General features: G+C 48.8%; 1 protein-coding gene across 2 annotated transcripts in view; it reads left to right on the top strand.

Annotated features, from left to right (window-relative positions):
* NUP155 (nucleoporin 155) overlaps window positions 1-18,685 on the top strand; it is an 871,946-nt gene that overhangs the window by 602,936 nt on the left and 250,325 nt on the right. The window lies entirely within an intron of this gene.

Below are 18,685 nucleotides of genomic sequence, written 5' to 3'. Positions count from 1 at the left end.
CTTTCACATCGGGCAGTCCATCATCCTCCCTTCCTTCTTCCCGCCTCCGCATCCTTCAAAGGATGAAGAGCGGCTCCATCGTCTGGACCCAAAACGTGCGCTTTCATTTTACATGGATCGCACACGCCAGTTCCGGGTGGATGACCAACTGTTTGTTGGCTACGTGGGTGCGAAGAAGGGACGGGCGGTTTGTAAACGAACCATCTCTCGATGGGTCGTCCTCTGCATCAAAGCGTGCTGCTCTTTGGCTCGGAAGGAGCCTCCTGTTGGGCTGAGGGCCCATTCCACTCGGGCCACGGCGGCTACTACTGCCCTGGGCCGGGGAGTCCCCTTACAGGACATTTGCCAGGCGGCTACGTGGGCCTCGCTGCACACCTTTGCGAGGCACTACTGCCTGGACAGTCAAGTCCGGAGGGATGGCTTCTTTGGCCGTTCTGTCCTCCAGGACTTTCTGGTGTAGTTTTGTATTGGTTCGCAGACCCACCACCGGGGTTGGTATTGCTGGGGTATGTATTCTAAGGTAAGGAATCTAACACTAACGTGTTTCTTTCAGATGAACAAGTTACTTACCTTCGGTAACGATATATCTGTAAGAAACATTAGTTAGTGTTAGATTCCTTACCGAACCCACCCATCCTCCCCGTTCTGCGAACTGATACCTAGGGTTAAGGTCATCCCTTTCAAGGCCCTAGTTTTTACATGGCACCAGTGTTGGTTCTCTCATGGCTCTGCGTCTCTTGGCGCGGAAATGCTGTGTGCAAAGAACTGACGTCAGCGCGCGGAGGCGACGTCTATGTACTCCAGCGACGTCATCACGGCGCACGACGCCGACGACGGACGCGGAGCCGCAGGGGACGCCTGCAGACGACGCCTACCGACGCGCAGGGGTACTGCTACGCAAAAGTTTCCGGATCCAGACTGACGCCTGGGGATATTCTAAGGTAAGGAATCTAACACTAACTAATGTTTCTTACAGATATATCGTTACCGAAGGTAAGTAACTTGTCAGGGTTTTAAAGCTGATACATATTAGACATCACCACCAAAAAATGCCACAGTCTTTCTGCCTTCCCCTTCGAGGTATATGGGGGCAATAGCCTCTCATCTGCCCTCTCCCCCCAGGGGCAGAAAGCCCACTAGGCATCTGGGAATATTTTTTTCAAAATTCAGGGCTAAGGGCTGCACAGAATGGACATGCCAATCCCCCCAAATGCCATTGCAGTCTTTCACTCCCAGGTGACACCCCCCCACCCCCCCACCCTTCCATAACCATGTCCTTTTTAGATAGGTAATTTTAATGTATCCACGATACATTGTGGGCCCTTCTAAGCCGCACAAGTGAGGTTCCATTTTTATCTGGAGACTTTAAAAAATGTGGGCTGGGTGGAATTTTGGGGAGCCACCAGATTCCAAAACTTTCCATCACAGAAATGTGAAGAAAATATTTTTTTATTTGTTTTACAATGTTTGAGGTTTGCAAGGGATTCTTGGTGAAGAACTTAAGGAGATCCACATAAGTCACCCCATCCTGGATTCCCCTGGGTGTCTAATTTAAAAAAATGTATAGGTTTGCTAGGTTTCCCTAGGTACCGGCAGAGCTAGGGTTCAAATCCACAGCACTTTGCAAAAAAAGGGTCAGTTTGCACTGTAAAAATGTGGTGGTGTTGTATGGCGTTTTAGGATCCGGGTAAATTTTCCTGATTCTAGCCCTTATCTAGGTACAATTGGCATTGCCCTAATATAGGCATAGAAATCATTCCCTTATTTAGACAAAGCCCATGCAGTCCAAATACAGGCATGGCTACTTCCACCCGTACCAAAACGTCACAACGATTTCTTGGAAAATCGGCTTAGGCAGTCAGGGACCTCCCCTTGCTTGAATATTGATTTGTCCAAGAACTCATGTACTTTACAAAGAAATACTATTCCCTTGGGGTTCTTTCCTGACGTTATTATGCCCGACTACGTCAAACTAGGCACCTTCAAGGTATAAATATGCCTTCACTTGCACTAGCAAGACACAGTGGTTCGGAGCAGTTCGACTATCTACTTGCCCGACGCAGCTCTCTACAGCAAGTGCTGAAGGAAGCCGACCTTCCAGCTGACGCACTGATCGAGAAGCTGTCCTTTCTCTCGCTGAGAATCCTGCTCCAGTGTTTCCAAGCTCCCCTTGCAGGGTGTGGGAAATCGAGTCCCGAGACAGACAGAGCTACCAGACCTCCTTCATTCTAAACTAAGGTAGGGAGCTGATTACAACCTAAGAGAAATCTTGGATAGATTCTTGGCAAAGAAAACCAAACCTATGCTACACAATACTTACTCCCTCCCGCGTACTAGACTTAGGTTAAGTACATTGGGGTAGGCGTATTTTAGAAGCACCAGTTGAGTATTTTTAGTCATTGTTATTTATGTATGTATTTGTATGAGGCTTAAAAACTATACAATGCTCCTACAGTATTATTTTATAATATTGTTCTTGCTGTACCCATTATACTTTGCAGCCTGCCTTACGATTGTAGCAGTTCACTTTATTTGCATGAGAAAGAAGACTGTTCAATAAACCTTTTTAAACCTTTTTATTGAAAACGCTCGTCTCGCTATATCTCTGCACCTCTGTCGATACGAAGCATGCACAATTGACTGAGTGAAATACTTATCTATTGTTTCCACGATCTCTAGAGATATATTTTCTTATTCGTTTATGCGGTTGTCAGAAACGAATCCCTTCTTGTGAATTCGAGAAAGTTTCTAGTGACTTCTGAGCTAGCTATTAAGTTTAATACATTCGATAGAGACCTAGTCGACCTCAGTCCTACGTCTTATCTATAGGATGTATTATTCCAATGCGCAGAGCCTATTAGGAATATAGGAACTACACTACAATGTGTCCATGAATGAAAGGAATCCTTTATCGCGCAACTTAGCTGAAGGGCATCAAGGCACCAAAGCAGGTCATCTAACATATAATCCGCCAGCGTAGGCTTTACTGGTACACTTCGGAAAAGAGCCAAGTTTTTATGGCCTTGCGGAACAGAGCAAGCGATGGTTGCCCTAAGAGTTCAGGAGGGAGAGAGTTCCACAACCTGGGTACAACAGAGGAAAACTCTCTGCCTCCCCAATTCGCTCTTACAAACCTGGGGACCTCAAGGAGATTTTTCTTGGAGGAACGAAGTGATCGGCTAGGGAGTAGGGGTGAACGAGTGACCTAATCCCTTCTGGGCCAGTACCATGAAGAGCTCCATGAGCTAAACAAAGAATTTTAAAAGAGGTCCTGGAGTGTATAGGGAGCCAATGTAGGCTTTTCCGGGCGGCCGAGGCAAGTCTAGGGAGGTTTAGAACCATCATCGCCGCTGCATTCTGGACCATTTGAAGACGATGGATAAGGCTCTTGTTAATGCCCAAATAGAGGGCGTTACAATAGTTCAATCTAGAAGAAACTAATGCCACTGTGGCCTGTTTCCGGGCATCGGGGGAAAGATAATGGGCAATCTTTCTGAGAACCCTGATGATGCCACAACAGGTGGAGACAGTCCTACTGACCTGATGGTCAAAAGAGATCGCAGTGTCCACTAGCACCCCAAAGTTCTTAGCAAACTGGCGAGGAGGGGGGCATTCCCCAAGTGAGGGCGGCCACTAATCACTTGACCATGTTGTGTTTTGGCCCGTTTCCTGTCATGGGAACTAGGGCTACCCACACAAGTGAGGTACCATTTTTATCGAGAGACTTGGGTGAACTCCGAATTGTAGAGCAACTATTATTACCTATTGATTTCTTATGCATTTCTGCTTTACATATGTAAGACAATGTGTAAAAAAGTAGTGACTTTGAAAAATGTCCTATAATTCAAATGCTAGTAGAAGTACCCACAATTTCAGAGATGTACGAATAGCTACAGTTTCTAAACTCTATATTTTATTCCCATTTCGGAAATACATAGGCGTCTTTGATACCTATTTTTCACTCTTTCTGTTTTACTAAATGAATTGCTAATACCTGGATGAACACAATGAAAAACCATTGCGAGATGCTGTTCAGTTATTGGCTCTGGGATCCTCTGGTTCTTGGTGAACCTACAAGTGCTATATATCCCCACAACCAGAAGGGTTCAGCGGATTAAAATATCTGTCATACTTAGAAGTTACAGGTGAAAAAGTTGGCACAAATGGCTGTTTTTTCCGACTTATTTTCAATTTTTCGTATTTTCAACTATTAGTTAACATTAAAAAAAACTTGAAGGATCTACACAAATGACCCCTTGCTAAATTTAGAATTGTGTCTACTTTTCAGAAATGTATAGCTTTCCGGGATCTATTATTGCTTTTACACCCATTTCTACCACTAACTGGAAGGAGATTGAAAGCAAAAAATGTTGCAAAAATTGGCTATGTCCCAGTAAAATGCCAAAACTGTGTAAACATTTTTAGTTTTCAGACAAAAGTCTGCCTGTACCTTAAAGCTGTGAAGAAGGTGCTTTCAGCACCACAAACCCTTTGTTGATACCATTTGCTGAGAAAAAAACACTCTTTCTGCTGCAGCACTTTTTCCCCCATTTAAAAAAACAAAAACAAAATGTAGCTGTATTTTGACTTATTTCTGGGTCCCCTCCAGGGGATTCCACAAACCCTGGGTAACTTTAAAATCCCCATGATGTTGGAAGAAAAGGATGGAAATTTGGCGTGGATACCTTATGTGGACAAAAAGTTACAGGAGCCTAAGATCAAACTACCCCAAGTAGCCAAAAAAAGGCTTAGCACAGGGTGGAGGAGGCCTAGCAATGAAGGGGTTAAGAGCACTAGGACACCTGCCATGCCTAGCGCAGCTTGTTTCAAGATGTTGTTTTGACTTCAGAGGTACCCAACGCAGGCATTTTTTACTGTGCACCCGTGAGATTGGCTAGGATGTCAGAAACAGTTCTCTCATCTCAATCTCTTACTTTTATGTTTTGGGGGTGGGTTACATGGCCCATTTAAGGAGATAGGGTTCATTAATGTCTGGCCCTAATAATTTTTCATTTCATTATTGTTGTTATAGCAATGGTTATTTTGTCTTCATCTTGCACTTGTTAAATCCTACTATCCTGATTCAGTTATGTTATATACACTTGTACCACGCGCAGATACTCCAAAGAGTGTCCCGGCACAAACCTGAAAAGGGTCCGAGTCAAAGACCGATAATGGAACTAAAACAGAAAAGTTTTCAACCTTTTTTTTTTTTTAAAGCTCAAAGGGTCTTTAATGCCCCTCAAAGCCAATGGCAGGGCATTCCATGCCTGAGATGCCAGCTGGGAAAAAGAGCTCCCGCCAATCCTTTGGCGCTTGAATCGAGGAGTCTGCGCCAAAAGTTGAGAGGACTATAGAACGCCAACCTATTCTGTAGATAGATGGGAACCAGCCCATAGAGGGTTTGTGAGCAATGGAAAAATGTTTTAATTTTATCCGAGCCTTAGCCGGCAGCCAATGCAAAGATCGCAGATGAGAACGCACACTGCACCTGCTGGAAAAAACATAGCAGGAGTCGGGCAGCTGAATTTTGAATCACCTGCAATTTATCCAACATGTAACTTGGAATGCCAGCGTACAAGGCATTAGCATAGCCGAGGATCGAGAGTATTAAAGTACGAACCACACTCTCCTTCGCAGCCTTGGGCAGAAGAAGAAGCTTCCTCAAAGACTTGAGGATGCTAAAGCAAGAGCCCGCCAACTTCTTGACCTGCACGGAGAAGATCTGGTTCTCACTGAACCAGACCCTAATGTTCTTAACGGAATCACCCTTGAAGCTGGGAAGAGGGGAACCAGGGGGCCATAACTTCTTTCTGAAGTCATCAGGGAATGCGCCATTCAAGAGGATCTCCGATTTCTCCTCATTGCATTTGAGCTGTTTCCGAGCGAGCCACTGAAAGACTGAGGATAGGCAGTGTTGGGCAGGGAATACCAAATCCTCGTCCCGTCCCCATGAAAACAGCTGTTGGGTGACGTCAGCATAGGCCATCACCTTAGCCCCTAATGCTTCTGCAAGATAAACCAGCGGCGTAACATAGATGTTAAAGAGAAGTTGGCTAAGGGATGACCCTTGAGGTACACCAGTGGCCACCGCTTGTGGAGCAGAAGCACATGGTGGAAGCCAAACCTGCTGAGAACGGCCCTCCAAGAAATACTAAATCCAACCCCACATGGACCCAGAGACTCCGATCTCCAGGAGGTGATCCAGAAGCAGGGCACGAGGCACAGTATCAAAGGCCGCCGAGAGATCCAGCATAACCAGGGCTGCCTTCCCGCCGGCATCGAGGCACTCTCGGATTGCCTTAGACACCTCCAGTAAAGCAGACTCTGTGCTGCAAGCCGCTCGGAACCCCGATTGCGCCGGAAGGAGCAGGCTCGAAGCAGCGAGGTACTCTGTGATTTGGTTGATAACCACCTTTTCACAGACCTTGGCTATGCTGGGAAGCAACGAGATAGGGCGGTAATTTCCAGGAGTAAATGAGTCCAGGGATGGTTTTTTGAGGAGGGGGAGAATTTTTTCTTGCTTCCAAGACGTTGTAACAGGGGCCTCCCGCAACAACATGTTAATGATCCGATTGACCGCCGGATTAATACAATCTGCAACTGTGGCCTAGAGTCTGGCCGCAAAGGGATCTGTGGGAGAGCCTGATTTCAGAGCCTTCAAAATTTTGAGGGAGGTAGGTAAATCTATAGGCGAGAAAGAAGATCACTTATGTGAAGGATCAGCTGAGGGCAAGACAGAAATGCCAGGCACAGGTGTTAAAGCACAGGTGGCAAACGTGGCTTGAATAGCACAAATTTTGTCCTGAAAGAACCTGGCTAAGGTATTGCACCAGTCCTCCGAAACAGGAGCGGTATACGCCAAGGCCGACGGGGACATAAAGCTTTTTTCACAATTGAGACGATTTCTTTAGAGTTATTAGCCTGTTCAATGCACGATGTAAAGTATTGGCTTAGCTGACGCAATAGTGGCGTAATAGGTTTTTTGTTTGACTTTCAGCGTATGCTTCGCCAGAGGGCAGTAATAGCTGGAACGCCAGGCCCTCTCCTGAACTTTACACTTCTGTTTCAGGGTTTTCAGCTCCAGTACGAACCAAGATTTAGATGGGGATTCCTTGACTAGTTTTGGTAGGCGAGGCGACGATAGTGAGGACACCGAGTCCGCAATCCAGTTCATAAATCCGGCCACACTCCCTAGCAGATCTTCCTGACGGGGGGATCCTAGAGGCGGCCAAAGAAATCTTAAATTGCATAGGATCAATTTTACTGAACGTCAGAGGACGAGTAGAGCGAAAGGGCTGAACTGGCCAAGTGATCTACCAAGAAAAACAAATGAGGAAGTGGTCTGACCAGGAGATCGGGAAAGGTTTGTCCACTACCACAGGGAAGTTGGAACAGATGGGGTCTAAAGTTTGGCCATCCTGATGAGTGGTTTGGGAGACCCATTGGAAAAGGTGAGCAAGGTGGAGGGAATCAAGGAAGTCCGCTGACTCTTTTATATTGTGTTGATCAAGATGTAGATTCACATCGCCTAAAACCAAAAAGTGGGAAAAACGCAGAGAGCATTCAGCCATGGCGTCCCCACCGGATTTAAGAAAAGCACTAGCCAGGCCAGGGGGCGACAGATTTGAGAGCCGCCCAGTGTAAAATGATCCGAGCAGTGAATATTAGAATTCAGAACCTCAGACCTGTCCCATAAACTAGAAACTTCGCTATAAAATAACCAATTCTCCCTGTATAGGATAGCTTCTCCACCTCCTCTACCAACCGGGCGATCCACCCTACAAAGTTTAAAGCCAGCAGGGGTGGCCAGCGCATTAATGGGGTTGGATCTGGCATCAAGCCAGATCTCCGTAACAAACAACAAGTCCAGAGCGTTGTCTGCAATCAAATAAAAAACCGCGGCGTGGTGTTTCCTCATTGATCTGGCATTTATCAGGGCAGCATTAATGCGCAGCTCTCTTGGGGAATTGGTTTGAGAGTTGAGCGACAGGAGCTCTGGACTGGCAGCAAAACCACAGGCAACGCAGGGAAAATCTGCTCTAAAAGGTAGGAGACTGCAGCCATGAGTGGGGCAAGGAGGAGGCCAAAGCGATTTAAGAAACGCACTCGAAAGCTGGTAGTGAGCTCTATCAGCAGGGGCGTATCTGGCAGCATAACTTGCCTTGGCCGCTGACTTGACGCTGATGAGCCCAGATGGGCTTGCCATAGACGCGCCCGCTACGGGTCCGACTACAGCCCATTAAATAGGGTTTAGTGTGGGCGCGTTCAGTGTGCGACAGCTAGAGCACTGCTCGTGAATGACAGGTGGCACAGTCAAGATTACCACTAAGCCCTGCATGCCGGTAACGTGAAAGTGCAGTGAAGCAAGGAGTTTAACACACTCCGTGATGAAGAGCAGCAAGCGCTATTTTTAATAACAGGGGTTTAACACACTCCAGCAGATAAAATAAAAGTGAAAAGCACATTTAAAGGTGAAAAGCACATTTAAAATCCCCCAAGTTAAATGAACAAACCCCCCAGCAGCATGTCAGCACAACCACAGTAATGAAAACTGTATCTGGATTAAAATCGGAAGGAGAAACATTGTCAGGCGCTGCACGTCTGACCACAGCCCATTAAATAGGGTTTAGTGTGGGAGCGTGCGACAGGCGGCACAGTCAAGATGGCCACTAAGCCCTGTATGCCAGTAACGTAAAAGTGCAGTGAAACAAGAAGTTTAACACACTGACGTGACCAATATGAGTAGTGACGGCTTATGATGCTGTTTTTAATCGTTGCTACGTATTGCATCACTTTGGGTGGAGGGCTCTTGACCTGTAAGCTCTGTGCCACTAAATTGAACAGTAGGAACCATCAATAATAAATATCTTGCTTATTGCTGCACTAAATAACCTTTCTATAGTGGGTTTCTTGAGGTGGAGAATGAGGGTTGTGTTTGAGTTATGGAACCTACATGGTTAGAGGTGGATACACTTCTCTTTTTTTGCTTCATATTTATTAGGGATTTAATACAAAACAGCGGGGAAAGGGAACAGGGGGAAGAAAAAACTTTGTACCTGTAATAAGCAAACACTGTACAACAGGTACTTCACATGGCAAAGCAAAGATGTGGGAACCGGTACTCGCATGGGGGGACCGGGGGGAGTCAGGGCTCTGACATGTCTGCCGGTACCGCCTGTTGAGCTCAACATGAAATAGGTTTTTCGGGGTGAAACATGGCAGAAGAAAGGGGAAGGAGAGCGGGACACCCTTATCTTGAGTGGGCAGAATGCCAAGGTACCCCATTCTTTTTGTAGCTTTTAAGGATCTCCTAAGACAATGCATGCACTGTCAGTTGTGAGACATCTTGTTATAGTGGGCATAAAGTCCGGCCTTCGCTTACCATTGGTTAGCTTCATTGTGACTCATTTTATTGCTTCTTATTCGTTAGCTTGTGTAGGATTTCCTACCTCTTCTGATGCATTAACATGTCTTTCCTCTGCTCGCTTAATCTGAAAAAGACAATTCGTTATAGATTCCTTACCTTAGAATTACCCCGAGGCGTCAGACTGGATCCGGAGAATTTTTCTGTAGCAGTACGTCTGCGCGTCGGTTGATGGCGTTGGTTAACTCAGTCGTCGACGTCGTGGTTGCCAGGATGACATCCGTCCTTTTGTTTTCCGCGCCATTCAGCGCAGATCCGGAGAGGAGCTTGCCCTGTAGTAATTTTTTTACTTTTGTTGGAGTTTTTTTGTTTTGTCATTCGACTTCTGGAAACTCGAGAGATGTCCAGTCATCGGACGGCTTCAAGCCTTGTGACTCCTGTCACAAATTGATGTCCATTACAGATCCGCACCTCGTGTGCCTTTGGTGCCTGGAGCACGACCACGACCCGAAGTCCTGCTCCGACTGCCGGGCCATGAATCCAAAGTCTTTGCAGGAGCTATCCTGAAAGCTCTTGGAGGCTCGGCAGTCTGCTCCGCATCGTTCAAGGTTCCGCTCGAGAAGAAGGTCTCGGGACTGGTTGCGGGGCCACCACCACTTGTCATCGAAGTCTTCGCACTCCTCGGGTAAAACAAAGCACAAGTAGAAGGCGAAGAAGCATTGTCGCTGTTCGCCTTTTCCCCGTCCGTCAGCCGATGCACAACCCAGAGCATCGTCGCTCTCCGGCTAAGTCTTTGGAGGCTGCTTTTGGGATTGCTCCGCTCTTCCCTCCCTGTCCTGGAACGGAAGCACCCCCTGCCCAGCTTTGAGCCTTTTATGAAGCGCTCCAAAGCATTTTTGGGCAGCCCAACTCCCCCAGCGCACCTTCGGGCCCCGTGGATTCGGCTGGGGGCCCTGGGACTTTGATGCCAGCGGCTCCGGTGCCAGAGGGCCCCCTGGATCCAGATCGGTGCTGGTCGACCTCGCGGTACCTTCCTCGGCGCCAATTCCATTGATGACGCCAGTTGTGCCTCCAACTAGCGTAGACCCAAGCCTCACCCGCAACTGGACACAGAGCCAGACTGACGTTGCTCGATCGGTACCGGCACTGGAGGGAATTTTTGTACCGCTGTTCATCCCTGGCATTCCCAATCACCCCGACTGGCAGCCAGAGGAGGGTGAGAAGGACTAGGAGGGGTCTGTATACCCTTTAGCTGTCCAGCTTGACGAGCCAGACTGGCAAGAGGAGCTGGGTGATGCCAGTGATTTGGATACCTCCCCGGACCTTGACATGCTCTCTCCCCCTACCGTGGCTACGGAAGAAGAAGCTTCGTATGCAGTTGTCGCAAAGGGTGGCTGAGGCCTTGGGCCTGGAGCTTCCTATAGTGGCAGTCGGGACAAACCTCCTGGCAGTGGTACTACAACCGGCAGCGGCCTCTTAAGAGCCCTTGCTGCCTTTTAATGAAGCCCTCACCGATGTCCTTCTAGGCACTTTGTCCAAGCCCAGCACAGGGACTGTGGACAGGATGATTGCCCAACGCCACCGCCCCGCCCCGGGCAACCCACTTTTCCTCTCCCAACACCCTACCCCCGAGAGCTTGGTGGTCCAAGCCTCGTCTTCTATGGGCACATTCCCTGCTGCTCCCCCAGATAGGGAATCCAAGAAGCTGGACCACCTTGGGAAGATGGTTTCAATGATTCTAGGGCTACGACCAGATCCTTGGACCTCATAACCACCTCTCACCCCTGGAGTTCGACCCTTTTGTAGCTACAGAAGGAGTGCCCTTCTACCCAGCCTCTGCGTGGCTGCGGACATGGGACCCAGTGACTGATCTGGGGGTCAGCAGGTGAGCCAGTCCACCCAGGCCCCCTCTGCAGCAGGATACAAACCCTCCTAGGCCGACTTTTCAGGGCCACCAGAGGCCAGTGGGAGTGATGATTCGCCATCACCTCCCCCACTGTCAAAACATCATGTCAGACAGGTGGGTTTTGCAGATAGTTAAAGGAGATCCTTCCTCAATTTTCAGACTACCTCTACCTCCATGCTACCAACGCATCATCGCATGTCCAATGATCACTTGGCCCTCCTCCACCAGAAAGTTGCAGCTCTCTTGGCCAAGGCAGCTATCGAAAGGGTCCCTGCGCCAGAAGTAGGTCATGGTTGTAACTCCCACTACTTTCTGGTACCCAAGAAGGACAAAGGCCTATGTCCTAGCTTAGACCTCAGGGTCCTCAACCGCTTCCTCAAGAAGCAGAAGTTCAAAATGCTCACATTGGCTTAGGCCTAGTCTGCCCTCGATCCCGGAGACTGTATGGTAGCTTTGGACTTCCAGGACGCCTTCTTCCACATCCCCGTCCTGCCAGCCCACAGGCGTTACCTACGGTTCACAGTAGGGCACGAGCATTTTCAGAGTACCGTGCGCCCCTTGGGCCTTACCAGTGCCCCTCGGTGTTCACGAAAGTGATGGTGGTGGTCGCAGCTCATCTGCGAAGATTAGGGGTTCCAGTATTCCCCTTTCTCAATGGCTAGCTGTTGAAGGCAAGCTCGCTCCAGGCTGTCGTCTACCACCTCCAGACTACGGAGGACCTCCTGCACTCAGCTGTAGTTTGCTATCAACGTGCAGAAGTCACTCCTGATTTCCTCTCAGAAGCTCCTTTTCATCAGAGCAGTTCTGCGTACAGCGCAGTTTCGGGCTTATCATCCCGAGCAGCGAGTCTGGGATGTTCGGGCTATGATACAGATGTTTCAGCCTCTAGCCCAGATTTCGGTGAGAATGACCCCAACGCTGCTGGGACTCATGACCTCCTGCTGGTGGATCATGCTAGGTGGCACATGCGTGCTCTGCAGTGGCATCTGAAGTTCCAGTGGGTGCTGCATCAGGGGAATCTTTCCGATGTCGTCCAGTTCTCGGAGGGGACTGTACGTCCGTTGCAGTGGTGGCTCCCGAACCAGGATTGGATCAGCGGCAGACCCCTCTCCCTTCCCCAACCAGAGTTCACAGTAGTGACGTATGAGGCAGAGATCTCTGGCGGACTCCAGTCTCCGCATAAACCTTTTGGAGCTCCAGGCAATCTCTCTTTCACTGAAGGCTTTCCTTCCTTCTGTCAAAGGAAGAGTAGTGCAGGTGTTCACAGACAACGCCACCGCCATGTAGTACTGCAACAAACGGGGCAGGTGGGATCATGGACCGTATGTCAAGAGGCTATTCGACTTTGGGCATGGCTGGAACATCAGGGCATCTCCCTGGTGGTTCAATACCTGGCAAGTTCTCTGAACGCCAGGGCAGATGAACTCAGCTGCCAGGGCATGATGGATCACGAATGACGTCTTCAATCAGAGGTGATGCAAGGTCTCTTTCAGCAGTGGGGAGAGCCTATGTTAGATCCAGGGCCGGTCTGGCCGTAGCGGGCACTGGGCATTTCCTCAGTGGGCCGCCAGGGTGGGGGCCGGTTTTGGGCCTTGGGGGGGGGAGGCGTTTTTGTTAGTGGGGGCCGGCAATTTCGGCCCCCTGTAACAAAATTAGCCGGCCCTTGCAAACAACTCAGCCGGACCCCCCAGTTCTCCCAGGGGGCCCACCGAGCAGTTTGCATGGGCTGGTTTCAGTTCCCAGTCCGGCCCTGGGTAGATTTTTTCGCCACCGAAGAGAACGCGCAATGTCCGTCTTTCTACACGTTGGAGTTTCCATGGCAGCACTCGCTCGCTGATGCTTTTTGTCACAAGTGGAATTGCAGCCTCCTACACGCCTTTCTGCCTGTACCACTTCTGCCCAGAGTGCTTAAGAAGATCAAGTGCTACCGAGCCCAAGTCATTCTTGTTTCTCCGGACTTGGCACAGACAATCTGGTACCCGAGCTCTTGAGCATGGCTGCCGATCCCTCTTTGGGAGTATCTTTTATCGCAGCAGTAGGGGACGGTCCTCCACCCAAACCTGTCCAGCCTCCACCTCCTTGCATGGAGAATGAGTGGCGACAGTTGACAGCTTTCGATCTTCCTTCTGAAGTCAGTAATGTCATATTGGCAGCCAGGCGCCCCTCCACTAAAACGGTATACGCCTGTAGAGGGAATACATTTGTGGCATGGTGCACAGCAAAGGCTGTGAATCCCCTTTCTGCCCCTCTTTAAGAGGTTCTTCTCTTCATTCGATCTTTGGCCCAGCAGGGCTCTGCTCTGGGCACTGTTAAAGGCTACCTTTCAGCTATCTCTGCCTTTTTTGGCCTTCCTAATCAGGCTTCTCTTTTCAAGTCTCCGATTGCGAATAGATTTCTAAAGGGTACTCATCTCTTTCCTCCCTCTCTTTTTGTAGAGCCCCTCTGGGACTAATATCTTGTTCTTACTTTCCTTATGTGTGCTCCTTCTAACCACTAGATAATTGTCCTCTCCATCTTCTTACCTTGAAGACCGCTTTCCTGCTTGCCATCTCATCTGCTCAAAGGTTGAGTGAGCTTCAGGCTCTTTCCTCTAAGCCTACTTTTCTTGCTGTTCATCCGGACAAAGTGGTCCTTCGCACTAGGCCCTCTTTTCTGCCCCAAAGGTCACAAAGATCAGACCATCAAATTGCTCACCTTCTTCCCGCCTCTGCACCCTACCAAAGAGAAGAGACTCGAGCGTCTGGACCCAAAATGTGCGCTGTCCTTCTACCTTTACTGCACTAAAGATTTCTGGGTGGATGATCAACTCTTCGTGGGTTTTGTGGGCGCTATGAAAAGTCGGGTCGTGCACAAACGTACCATCTCTCGGTGGTTTGTCCTATGCATCGAAATCTGCTATTCTTTGGTGAAAAAGGAACATCCAAAATTACCTCACGTCCATTCTACCAGGGCGACGGTAGCCACTGCTGCTTTGGGACATGGAGTCCTGCTCATTGACAACTGCCAGGCAGCATGTGGGCATCTTTGCGCATGTTCACCAAACATTATTGCCTGGATAGCCAAGTCCAGAGAGAAGGCTATTTTGACCGTTCTGGTCTCCAGGACTTTCTGGTGTGAACTTGGTACGCAGCCCACCTTCGGGGTTGGCATTGCTGAGGTATCTATTCTAAGGTAAGGAATCTATAACTGTCTCTTTCAGATGAACAAGTTACTTACCTTCGGTAATGATATATCTGTAAGAGACATATTTTAGTTATAGATTCCTTACCGCCCCACCCATCCTCCCCGTCCTGCGAACTGGTTTCTGGTGTGACAGACACCCTTTCAGGATCCTAGTTTTGTGCACCAGTGGTCAGTGTCTTGCATGGCTCTGAGCTTCTGGCGTGGAAAGTCTGGTCAAATCTGACGTCAGCGTGCAGGGGCGGCATCTAAGTAGACACCGCAATGGCATCCCGGTGCCCACGATGAATTCTCCAGATCCAGTCTGACCCCTGGGGTAATTCTAAGGTAAGGAATCCAGAACTAATATATGTCTCTTACAGTTATATTGTTACCGGCGGTAAGTAACTTGTTCTTCAGGCTTTGCTTTTTTCTTTTTGTTTAGGCACTCTACATAGAGCATATGTTTTCCTTCTGTCTCTGTTGTGTGCTTCTGTCCCATTTCCTCTGCCGCCCTTCATGTTACTCTCTTCCCTATGTGCGTCTTCCCACATTGCCTTCTCACATGTGTACTTTCACCCTGTTATCTCACGTTTCTCTCTTTTTTAGGTCTCGGCTAAAAGACGCGCGTAAGCGCGTCTCCGCCGAGATCTTATGTCAGCGAGTAGCAGTCCCAGGAGACACTCCTGGCCGCGCGCAGGTGATTCTAAACTGGCACGCGCATTAGTACGAGCGCTGCGCGAGGCTCCCACACAACACACGCATACATAGAAACAGAAGCGCTCACGCACGCAATACATACAGAACCCCCCCACTCTCTCTCTCACACACACACACACACACACACACACACACACACACACACACACACACACACACACACACACACACACACACACACACACACACACACACACACACACACACACACACACACACACACACACACACACACACACACACACACACACACACACACACACACACACACACACACACCAGCCCCCCCCTCTCCCCTTTAACTTACTGCTCCGCACCGGCAGGGAGAGTTGACGCTGCGGCTCCTATCCCGGGACTCCCTCTTGGTCAAGGGAGCCCCGCAACACGCGTGCAACGTCCTGTTGTCGGCCCCGGGGGCTCTCCACGCTCGCAGGAGCCCCGGGCCGCTCCACGCATTTCCTCCGCCTGCCTCCTCTTCCGGTCCGGACGCGGCTCCGCCCCCGTCACAGGCGACCTTGCCTGACTTCCGGTCCGGACGCGGCGGAATTCCGGGGGCAGTAAGTTATTGTATATTTGGCTGCTAAATGAAAGCGTGTCCATCTGCCACTGACATTTAAATTTACAAAAAATATGTGAATATGCCCTAAATCCAAATGTAAATTTAATTTAGCTAAAAACTATTATTATTTTAAGTGAAATTAATGTTTTCATGTAAATCAGAACCCATGCTGAACAGTTTGTTTCGGCATTACTGTTTGCATGTCATATTTTTATCTTTTTGAAGGAAATGTACTACTTTTGAGTAGAGAAGTAGTCTAAAGCGTGATTTAACACATGCTGCTCGAAATGTGAACTTTGCGTGGTACAGACAGCTTCAGTGTGTTTCCTTGTTTTCTCTGTTTTGACATTATGCACTAGTTCTAGCTGTGGAAGGAAGCTGTAGTGAGTGCAGAGTAGTGAGTGTGAGTAGTGAGTGTGAGTAGTGAGTGCAGAGTAGTGAGTGCAGAGTAGTGAGTGCAGAGTAGTGAGTGCAGAGTAGTGAGTGCAGAGTAGTGAGTGCAGAGTAGTGAGTGCAGAGTAGTGAGTGCAGAGTAGTGAGTGCAGAGTAGTGAGTGCAGAGTAGTGAGTGCAGAGTAGTGAGTGCAGAGTAGTGAGTGCAGAGTAGTGAGTGCAGAGTAGTGAGTGCAGAGTAGTGAGTGCAGAGTAGTGAGTGCAGAGTAGTGAGTGCAGAGTAGTGAGTGCAGAGTAGTGAGTGCAGAGTGCAGAGTAGTGAGTGCAGAGTGCAGAGTAGTGAGTGCAGAGTGCAGAGTAGTGAGTGCAGAGTAGTGAGTGCAGAGTAGTTAGTCCAGAGTAGTGAGTGCAGAGTAGTTAGTCCAGAGTAGTGAGTGCAGAGTAGTGAGTGCAGAGTAGTGAGTGCAGAGTAGTGAGTGCAGAGTAGTGAGTGCAGAGTAGTGAGTGCAGAGTGCAGAGTAGTGAGTGCAGAGTGCAGAGTAGTGAGTGCAGAGTAGTGAGTGCAGAGTGCAGAGTAGTGAGTGCAGAGTGCAGAGTAGTGAGTGCAGAGTAGTGAGTGCAGAGTAGTGAGTGCAGAGTAGTGAGTGCAGAGTAGTGAGTGCAGAGTAGTGAGTGCAGAGTAGTGAGTGCAGAGTAGTGAGTAGTGAGTGCAGAGTAGTGAGTGCAGAGTAGTGAGTGCAGAGTAGTGAGTAGTGAGTGCAGAGTAGTGAGTGCAGAGTAGTGAGTAGTGAGTGCAGAGTGCAGAGTAGTGAGTGCAGAGTGCAGAGTAGTGAGTGCAGAGTGCAGAGTAGTGAGTGCAGAGTGCAGAGTAGTGAGTGCAGAGTGCAGAGTGCAGAGTAGTGAGTGCAGAGTGCAGAGTAGTGAGTGCAGAGTGCAGAGTGCAGAGTAGTGAGTGCAGAGTGCAGAGTAGTGAGTGCAGAGTGCAGAGTAGTGAGTGCAGAGTAGTGAGTGCAGAGTGCAGAGTGCAGAGTAGTGAGTGCAGAGTGCAGAGTAGTGAGTGCAGAGTAGTGAGTGCAGAGTAGTGAGTGCAGAGTAGTGAGTGCAGAGTAGTGAGTGCAGAGTAGTGAGTGCAGAGTAGTGAGTGCAGAGTAGTGAGTGCAGAGTAGTGAGTGCAGAGTAGTGAGTGCAGAGTGCAGAGTAGTGAGTGCAGAGTAGTGAGTGCAGAGTGCAGAGTGCAGAGTAGTGAGTGCAGAGTGCAGAGTAGTGAGTGCAGAGTGCAGAGTGCAGAGTAGTGAGTGCAGAGTGCAGAGTAGTGAGTGCAGAGTGCAGAGTAGTGAGTGCAGAGTGCAGAGTAGTGAGTGCAGAGTGCAGAGTAGTGAGTGCAGAGTGCAGAGTAGTGAGTGCAGAGTGCAGAGTAGTGAGTGCAGAGTAGTGAGTGCAGAGTGCAGAGTAGTGAGTGCAGAGTGCAGAGTAGTGAGTGCAGAGTGAGTAGTGAGTGCAGAGTAGTGAGTGCAGGTGCAGAGTGGTGTGTGCTGTTTAGTCCAGAGTGCTGTGTATTGGCAATGTAAATGACAATGCCATTTATTTATGATTTAAAGAAAAAAAAAGAAATGTCATGAGCAATGCCAATTGCTCTACCTTTAATGATGCCGAGACCATTGCATTGCAAATGCTTGTCCTATTTGATCCCCTCAACTACGCCTCCATTTTGCCCCACCCTTTATCTCCATGTTGCTCAACCCCTTGTCCCCATGTAACTCCACCCCGTCCCCATGTTGCTCCACCCCTTGTCCGCAGGTTACTCCACCCCGTCCCCATGTTGCTCCACCCCTTGTCCGCAGGTTACTCCACCCCGTCCCCATGTTGCTCCACGCCATGTCCCTGTGTTATTTCCCAAAACCTGGTTTAAAATTCTTAGTCTTCTGTCTTTCAACCGCCTCTTGCACCCTCTGTTGCGTTCCCCACCTGGCCCCTGTGTTGCTTCCCACGTTACTTACCCCACCTTCATTCGGGAAAAAAAAAACGCTTTCATGCTTTCTAAAAAAAATTAGTTACTGATAAACCTAGATAGCTAACTAAAACGGAAAACAGTGGCAATATCACTTTGTAGATAATGATGAGTCACTGCTACAAGTCACGCACCTTACAAAATGAAATGCAAACCCGCAACAATTTTATTTATTTTTAAAGACATTCTTGAGCCATGCAGCACAGCAGCCAGGATGATGTGGCTAAACACAGTTTGGGCCCAAAGGCTTGACATATTGGCTATGCCAATGCGTGTTCGACGGGTTGAACTGAGCAGCATCCTTTCCCTGGTTAGACTGCTTTTAGACATTTAATCCAAGTGTCCGTCGTACATCATCAGTTCAGTTGTGTAGCATTCCTCTCTCTAGACAAGCTACGCCAAAAAAACCTCGCTCCCATGCCTTTTTCTTGCGGTTGTGGTATATTTTACAACACCAAGTTGCAGCGTAGAATGGACTGTGCTCTATAACACATATATTTCCCATAGCATTTCCCCAATTCTGTTTTAAGGTTTCTTTAAATGTTCATTTATCACAATGCCATTGTTTAGTACT

The sequence above is a fragment of the Lissotriton vulgaris genome, chromosome 3_1 (assembly GCF_964263255.1).
Source record: "Lissotriton vulgaris chromosome 3_1, aLisVul1.2, whole genome shotgun sequence".
Taxonomy (NCBI): Eukaryota; Metazoa; Chordata; class Amphibia; order Caudata; family Salamandridae; genus Lissotriton; species Lissotriton vulgaris.
The sequence above is the reverse complement of the archived record's forward strand: the minus strand, read 5'-3'. Positions and strand labels throughout refer to the sequence as shown.